The sequence below is a fragment of the Eptatretus burgeri genome, chromosome 9 (genome assembly GCF_056783735.1).
Source record: "Eptatretus burgeri isolate ZD-2024b chromosome 9, Ebu_testis_v1, whole genome shotgun sequence".
NCBI classification, from domain to species: domain Eukaryota; kingdom Metazoa; phylum Chordata; class Myxini; order Myxiniformes; family Myxinidae; genus Eptatretus; species Eptatretus burgeri.
This window is the reverse complement of record NC_140969.1, coordinates 27,811,300-27,821,299: the sequence shown is the minus strand read 5'-3', so window position 1 is coordinate 27,821,299 and position 10,000 is coordinate 27,811,300.

Genomic DNA, 10,000 nt, shown 5'->3' with positions numbered 1-10,000 from the left:
GATGATGATATCATCGATATATCGATGATGATGATCGATGATGTGTGTGTCGATGTTGTTGATGTGTGTCGATGATGTTGATGATGTCAGTAATGTGTATATGATGATATCAAATCGTGTATGTATGATGATGATGATGGCTGTGTGTCATATCATGATGTATGATGATGATGATGTATATATGATGATGATGTGTGATGCAGTATATGTGTCGATGTTACCGATGCATATATATATGATGTTGACCAATCGTCTGATAATGCACATATGATGTGTGTATACACATCGATATTGTGCGTAATGTGTATATGATGTGTGATATATACATGATATTTGTCACATCGATGTGTGTATGTATATATATGTATTGATGTGTGTGTGTATATCATCATCGTATCATATGATGTATGTGTGTGTGTGTGTGTATCAAGTAATAATGTGTGATGTGTGTGTGTCAGTAACCAGTAATCATGTGTGATCCCGATACGATGATGTTGGCGTCGATAATCGTCATCGATGTTGATAATGTGATGATGATGATGATGTTGATGTCAATCGGTGATGTTGACGTCAATGATGATGTTATTGATCTTTGATGGCGCGCCGTGTGTGATGATGTTGATGTATATGGCGATGTTGATCGATAATCGATGATGTATATATATGTGATGTGTGATGTTGCGTGTGATGATGATGATGTCGTGTGTGTGTCGTGTGTGTGTGTGTGCGGTGTCAATGTGCGTGTGTGTGTGTGTGTAGTGATGTGTGTGTCAATGATGTGTGTGTCGTGTGTGTGTGTGTGTGATGTGTGTGTGTGTGTGTGTGTGTGTCGTCGTGTCCAGTAACGTGTGTGTGTGTGTGTGTGTGTGTGTGTGTGTGTGTGTGTGATCGTGTGTGTGATGTGTGTGCGTGTCAATGTATATATATATATATGTGTGTGTGTATATATATATATATATATATATATGTATATATATATATATATATATATATATATATATATATATATATATGTGTATATGTGTGTGTGTGTAATGTGTGTGTGTGTGTGTGTGTGTGTGTGTGTCAATGTGTGTGATGTGTATATGTGTATATATATGTGTGTGATGTGTGTGTGTGTGTGTATGTATATGTGTATATATGTGTGTGTGTGTGTGTAATGTGTGTGTGTGTGTGTGTCGATAATCGATGTCAATGTGTGTTGATATCGATGTTGATGATGATGTGTCGATGATGTTATGATGAAGCAATGATGATGGGCGTCAATGTCGCGCCGCCGTGTGTGTGATGATGTGTGTCAATCGATGTTGATATTGATGATGATAATGTAATGGTGATGTTGATGATGTCATGATGATAATCGTGTTGATGATGTCGTGTGTGTGTGTTGTTGATGATGTGTGTGTGTGTGTGTGTGTGTGTGTGTGTAATGATGTGTGAAATGATGTTGATGATATTGATGATGATGTGTGTGTATATGTGTGTCATATGATGATATAATGTGCCATGTCGTGATGATGTGTGATAAATGAGCAATGGTATGTGTGTGATGTGTGTGTCATGATGTTGATGATGTTGATGAAATGATGTGTGTGTGTGTGTGTGTGTGTCGGCAGCGTAATGTCGATGTGTGTGTGTGTGTGATGATGTGTGATGATACGTGTGTGTGTGTGTGTGTAATCGATGATGATGATGTTGTGTGTGTGTGTGTGTGGTAATGATGATGACCGATGATGTTGTGTGTGTGTGTGTGTGTGCGTATGTCGATGTGTGTGATGTATATATGTGTGTGTGTGTGTGTGTGTATATATCGATATATATGATATATATGTTGATGTGCTGTGTGATGTTGACGTATATATGTTACGTGTGTGTGTGTGTGTATATGATATATATGTGATATTATATGTCGTATGTCACGGCAGATAAATTGATATATGTATATGTGTAATATATAAATAATATCGTATCGCGTATATTATATATGATGTGTACTCATGTATGTGTGTGTGTGATGATGGTGTGTGTGTGTGTGTGTGTGTGATATATGACCGATATATGTCAGTATATATATATGTTGTCATATATATGTGTGTGTGTGTGTGTATATATGATGTGTATTCAGTAATGTCAATGTGTGTATATATATGTGTGTGTATATGTATATATGTATATATATGTGTGTGTGTGTGTGTGATGTATGTGTAGTATATGATGTGTGTGTGATGATGTGTGTGTGTGTGTGTGATGATGATGTGTCAATGTCAGTAATGATGTATGATGTCAATGTATATGTATATGTGTGTATGTATATGTGTGTGTGTCAATTGTAATGTAATGTATGTAATGTGTGATGTGTGTATGTGTATATGTGTAATCAGTATGTATATATATATGTATATATATATGTGTGTGTGTGTGTGTGTCGTAATCAATGTGTGCAATGATGTGTAATGATGTTAATGTAATGTGTGATGTGTGTGTGTGTGTGTGTGTGTGTGTGTGTGTGTGTGTGTGGATATTTGTCAATGTATATATATATATATATATATATATATGTAAATGTATATGTAATATCATCAATGTCATATATATATGTATAATATATATCATATATAATATATATATATGTATATGTAATGTAATGTGTATATATATGTATATATATATATATATATATATCATATATAATGTGTAATATATTAATGTAATGTATATATATATATAATAATAATAATAATATATATCATATAATCAATGTATGTATATGTATATGTGTATATATATATGTATATGTATATATGTATATATATATATATATGTAATAATAATGTGTCAATGTATAATATATATAAATGTATATATGTGTATATATATAATAATATGTAATATAATGTCATATGAATATATATATGTATACATATATAATGTATATAATATGTATATATATAATGTATAATATCATATATATATGTATGTAATGTAATGTAATAATAATATGTATATATATATGATGTTAATGAATGTGTGTAATAATATGTAATATATGTCGTAATAATAATGTAATGTAATAATGTAATGTAATGTGTGTGTGTGTGTAATGTGTGTGATAGTGTGTGTGTGTGTAATGTAATATGTGTGTGTGTGTGTAATGTGTGTGATGTGTGTAATGATGTGTGTGTATATAATATGTATATATAATATGTAATAATAATAATAATGTAATATGTAATAATGTATATAATAATATATGTAATGTAATATGTAATGTAATATGTAATGTCGTATGTATATATGTGTATATATATGTATATATATATATAATATGTCATATATATATATGTCATATGTATCAACCATATATATATATGTCATGTAATATGTAATAATGTAATGTAATATGTAATGTAATAATAATATGTAAATGTAAATATCATCAATAATGTATGTATATATATAATATCAATGTATGTATATATGTAATATATATGTATATATGTAATGTAATATGTAATATGTATATATATATATATATATGTATATGTATATATGTATATAATATATGTGTGTATATGTAATAATAATAATAATAATGTAATAATGATGTGAAATGTAATGTGTGTGTATATGTATATATGTATATATGTATATATGTATATAGTATATATGTATATATATATAATATGTGTGTAATAATAAATAATAATGTCGTAATGTGTGTGTGTGTGTGTGTGTGTGTGTGTGTGTGTGTGTGTGTGTGTGTGTGTGTGTGTGTGTGTGTGTGTGTGTGTGTGTGTGTGTGTGTGTGTATATGTATATAATAATGTATATATATAATATATGTATATAATATGTATATGTAATAATGTATATAATATGTATATGTATGTAATGTATAATATAATAATGTAATATGTAATATGTATATGTGATATGTGTAGCTAGTATATGATGTTGCAGTAATGATATTGATGATGATGATGATGTGTGATGTGTCATCGATGTCTGATGATATATATCGATGTATGTGTGTGTGTGTCAGTATTGTGTCGATGATGCGATGATGTTGATGTATGATATATCAGTATATCGTGTGTCAGTATTGATGATGATGATGTTGATGATGGTGGTAATCGTGTGTCAATGATGTGTGTGATGTATGATGATGTATGATGATGTCAATCAATCGTGTGTGTGTTGATGATCGATGATGATGATAATGTGTGTGTGTGATGATGATGATGTTGATATTGATGTGATGTGTGTGTGGCGTAATCAGTAATGTGTGTTGACATGATGTTGATATGTGATGTGTATATGTGTGTCGTGTGATGATGTGAAATGTGTGTATATGTGTGTGTGATATTATTAATGTGTAATGTGTGTGTGTGTGTGTGTGTGTGTGTCTAATATTGTGTGTGTTGTGTGTGTGTGTGTGTGTGTGTGTGTGATGTGATGTGTGTGAAATATGTGTAATGATGTGATATGTATCAATGTGTGTGTGTAGTAATGTGTGTGATGTTGATGTGTGTGTATGTGAGAAGCGTGGTATTGATGATGTTCGTGTGTGTGATGTTGATGATGATGATATTGATCGATGATCAATCGACATCAATCGATGATATTGACGTGTGTGTGATGTTGATGTGTGTGTGTGTCGTGTGTCAATCGATGATGATGTGTTGGGCGTGTGTGATAATCGATGTATGATATTGATGATATTGTGTCAGTGATGATGTCAACATCATATGTAAAATGTGTGTGTGTGTGTGTGGTAATCGATGTGTGTGTGTAAGCGTGTCTGTGTGTGTGTGTGTGTGTGATGATGATGTCTGTGTCGATGATGATGATATGTGTGTCAATGATGTGTGTGTATGTATTCATATCATGTGTGTGTATTGATGTTGATGATAATCAAATGACGATGATGATGATGATATTATTGATGTTGATGTGTCAATCTGATTCGTGTGTGTGTGTAATGTGTGTGTGTGATGATGAAATGGCGCTAATGTAATGTAATCGATCGTATTAATCAATGATGTGTGATGATATTGATGTGTGTGTGTGTGTGTAATGTCGTCGCGTATCGTCGTGTCGTATTGATGACGTGTTGATGTGTGTGTGTGTGTGATGATGGTATGTGTATGTAATGTGTGTGTGTGTGTGTGTGTGTGTGTGTATAATAATAATATAGTAATATGTAAATATGACATGTAAATATGTAATAATAATATTAATAATGTAATAATATGTAATAATAATGTAATGTAATATGTATAATGTAATAATGTAATAATGTCGTAATATAATATCAATGAAATGTGTAATGTTATCATCATAATAATAATAATGTAATATGTAATATGTATATGTAATAATAATAATATGTAATGTAATAATAATAATGTAATAATGTCAATAATATGTAATAATAATATGTAATGATGTAATATCAATATCAATAATAATATGTAATAATGTGTATGTAATGTAATGAATAATATATGTAATAATGTAATGAAATGTATTAATAATGTAGTAATAATAATATGTAATAATGTAATAAATGTAATGTAATAATATAATAATAATATCAATATCAATGTAATATCAATAATAATGAAATGGTAATGATATATGTAATGTAATGTAAATAATGTAATATGTCGAAGCAATATGATATAATGTAATGTGTAATGTATGTAATGATATAATGTGTAATGTATGTAATATGTAATGTAATGTGTATGTCAGTAATAATAATGTAATGAAATGCACGTAAGTAATGTGTATGTATGTAATGAAATGTGCAATAATAATGTAATGTATGTGTGTGTAATATGTGTGTGATGTGTGATAATGTCATGTGTGTATTCGTATTGATGATAATGTGTGTGTGATGTTCGATGTGTCAATCTGATGATATTGATGGGTGATGACGATGATGATGATGATGTGTGATGTTGATGTGTGTGTGTGTGTCGATCAGTCGATGATGATGATATTGATGATGATATTGGTAATGTGATGATGTTGATGTCAATGTGTCGATGTGTATCGATGTTGTGTGATGTTGTGTGTGTGTGTTGATGTGTGTGTGTGTGGTGTTGTGTGTGTGTGTGTGTCGTCAGTGTTGAATATGTGTGTGTGATGATGATGTCGATGTGTGTGATGTTGATGTGTGTGTGTTGTGTGTGTGTGTGTGATGGAAATGTGTGTGTTTGATATCGTATGATATGTCGTGATGATGATGTATCATACGTAATGTGATGATGTGTGTGTGTTGTGTGTGTGTGTGTAATAGGAGTGTTGTGTGTGTGTGTAATGTGCGTGTGTGTGTGTGATGATGATGATAATGTGTGTGTGTGTGTATGTGTCAGTAATGTGTGTTGTCGTAATGTGTGTGTGTGTGTTGTGTGTGTGTGTGTGTGTGATGTGTGATGTTGATGTGTGTGTGTGTGTGATGTATGTGTGTGTGTGTATCAATGTGTAATGTCAATGTGTGTGTTGTCATCAATGGCATGATGTTGATGATGGCAATCAGTAATGTGTATTAATCAATGTCAATGATGATGATGATGTTGATGTGTGTGTCAATGATGATGATGTGTGTGTGTATGTGTGTGATGTTGATAATGATATTAATGTGTAATGTGTCGTCGATGTGTGATGATGATAATGATAATGTGTGTGATGTGTTCAGTGTGATATTATTGATATTGATGTGTGTGTGTAATGTGTGATGTGTGTGTGTGATGATGATGATGGGCATCGTCGGCGTGTGATGTGTGTAATATTGATGTGTGATGTCAATCGTGTGTGATGATCTTGATGATGTGTATTAAATGCGTATTAATGTCGGCGTGTCTATCGTCGAATCGTCGATATGATGTGTGTGTCAATGATGTGTGTAATGTGTGTGTATTGATGTGTGTAGTAATGTGATATTGTGTGTGTATGTATATCTGTAATGATGTGTCGTGTTGATAATGTGTCAATGTGTGTGTATGGTATGTATTGATGTGTAATGATGATGATATTGATGGTATTGATGTGTATTAGTAATGTGTGTATGATGTGTATCTGTGTGTGTTAATTAATGGTAATAAATGTGTGTGTGATGATGATGATGATGTGTGATGTGTGTGTGTGTAATGTGTGTGTGATGTTGATCGATATTGATGTTGATGTGTGTGTGTGTGTGTGTGTCAATGATGTGTGTAATGTGTGTGTGATGATGATGTCGTACGTGTGATGATGATGATGATGTGTGTGTGTGTGTCTGATGTGTGATGTGTGTGTGTGTTGATGTGTGTGTCGTGTGTGTGTGATGTGTACGTGTGATGTGTGTGTGATGTTAATAATGTGTGCGTAATGATGATGTGTGTATGTGTGTGTGTGTCGTGTGTCATGTATCTGATGATGTGTGTCTGATGTGTGTGCGTGATGTGTGATGATGTGTGTGTATTATTAACATGTATTAATGAAGTATGTGATGTGTGTGTAATGATGATGTGTGATAGTAATGATGATGACTATTTGTGTGTAATGTGTCGGTAATCAATGTCATGTGTATGTGTGTGTGTAATGTAATCATGTGTAATGTGTGATGATGATGTGTAATGTGTAATCATCGTGACAATCTGTGTAATGATGTGTGTGTGTAATGTGTGTGTGTGTTGATAATAATAATGTGTGTGTAATGTAATAATATCAATGTCAATAATATCAATAATAATAATATGTAATGTAATAATATCTTAATAATAATAATAATGTAATAATATAATAATAATAATAATAATAATAATATCAATATGTGTAATGATATGTAATGTAATATGTAATAATATGTAATAATATATCACATCATAATATATCAATGTAATATCAATGTAATATGTAATGTCAATATGTAATAATAATAATGTAATAATGTATATGCTGCATCATCTCTATATAAAAATAATAATATTAATGTGTCAATATGTAATAATGTAATAATAATAATGTAATGTAATATGTATGTATAATGTATGTAATGTAATGTAATAATAATGTAATGTAATGATATTATAATAATAATAATGTAAGTAATGTAATATATATCTCTATCAATAATGTGTAACAATAGTAATAAATAATAAATGTAATAATAATAATAATAATAATGAATAATGTCGTAAATATAATGTAATATGTATGTATGTGATACATGTAATATATGTAATTGATCATGTATGTAATGTCGTAATGATGTGTATTGAGAAGTAATGTGTGTCAGTAATGATGTGTCAATGTGTGTGTGATAATGTGTGTGTATTAATAATGATGTGTGTGTGTGTGTGTGTGTGTATATCATATGTGTATCATATATGTAATAATATATATATGTAATATATGTAATGTAATAATATGTATATGTGTATATATATGTATATATATATATGTAATATCATATGTATATATATGTATATGTATATATATGTAATGTATATATGTAATATATATATATCATATATATATATATCATATGTGTAAATGTGTATATATATATACATATGTATGTAATATATATCATGTATGTATATATATGTCATGTATATATATGTAATAATGTATATATGCTCATATACAATGTGTATATGTATATGAAATATATGTATATATATATATATGTATATATATATATATGTCGTAAATGTAATATATGTATATATGCTCATATATTATATACGTATATGTCATATACAATGTAATAATATGTATATATGATGTAATATGTAATATATGTAATGAAATAATGTGCCAATAATGTCGTAATGTAATAATGATAATGATAATGTATATATATATATGTATATATATGTCAAGTATATGTATGTGTGTGTCATATGTGATAATCATATATATATGTATATGAAATGTGTGTATATAATGTCAATGTAATGATGATATATATATATATATATATATGTATATATATGTAATGTGTGTGTGTGTGTAGTGTGTGTGTGTGTGTCAATATGTAATATATATGTGTCGTATGTAATGTATATGTCGTAATATGTAATAATAATATATGTAATATATATTAATAATATAATATGTAATAATATAATAATATATGTAATAATAATAATGTATATATATGTAATATGTATATGTATATATATATATATGTAATATGTAATATATATATATATATAATACATATCATCATGTATATATATATATATATATATATATATGTATATATATATATGTATATATATATATGTAATATATATATATATATATATGTATATATATATATGTATATATATATATATATGTATATGTATATATATATATATATATATATATATATATATATGTATATATATATATATCTCAATATATATATGTATATATATGTATATAATATATATATATATATGTATATATATGTATATATATATATCGTATATATGTATATATATATCATATATGTATATGTATATAGTATATATATATGTAATAATATATATATGTATGTATATATATATATATATATGTATATATATATATATGTATATGTATATATAATATATATATATATGTATATATATATGTAATGTATATATATATATATATATGTAATGTATATGTATGTATATATATGTATGTATATATGTATGTATGTATATATGTATGTATGTATATATATATATATGTAATGGAGCAGTAGTTAGGCAGCTGGCTGGGAACCAAAAGGTCCTGAGTTCAAGTCTCCGTTGTCGTAATATGGAAATAATGTTAGACTGATTAGTTGGGAGGGCAGCGCGGCTTGACCCAGGAAGGGTCCTCTCCCAGTTCAAGCCCGTTGGGGCAATTATGGGCATAATTAAGTGTATCAAATACTTGTTCTCCCCATTCTCCCCACTGTATATATATATATATGTATATATATGTATATATATATATATATATATATGTATATATGTATATATATATA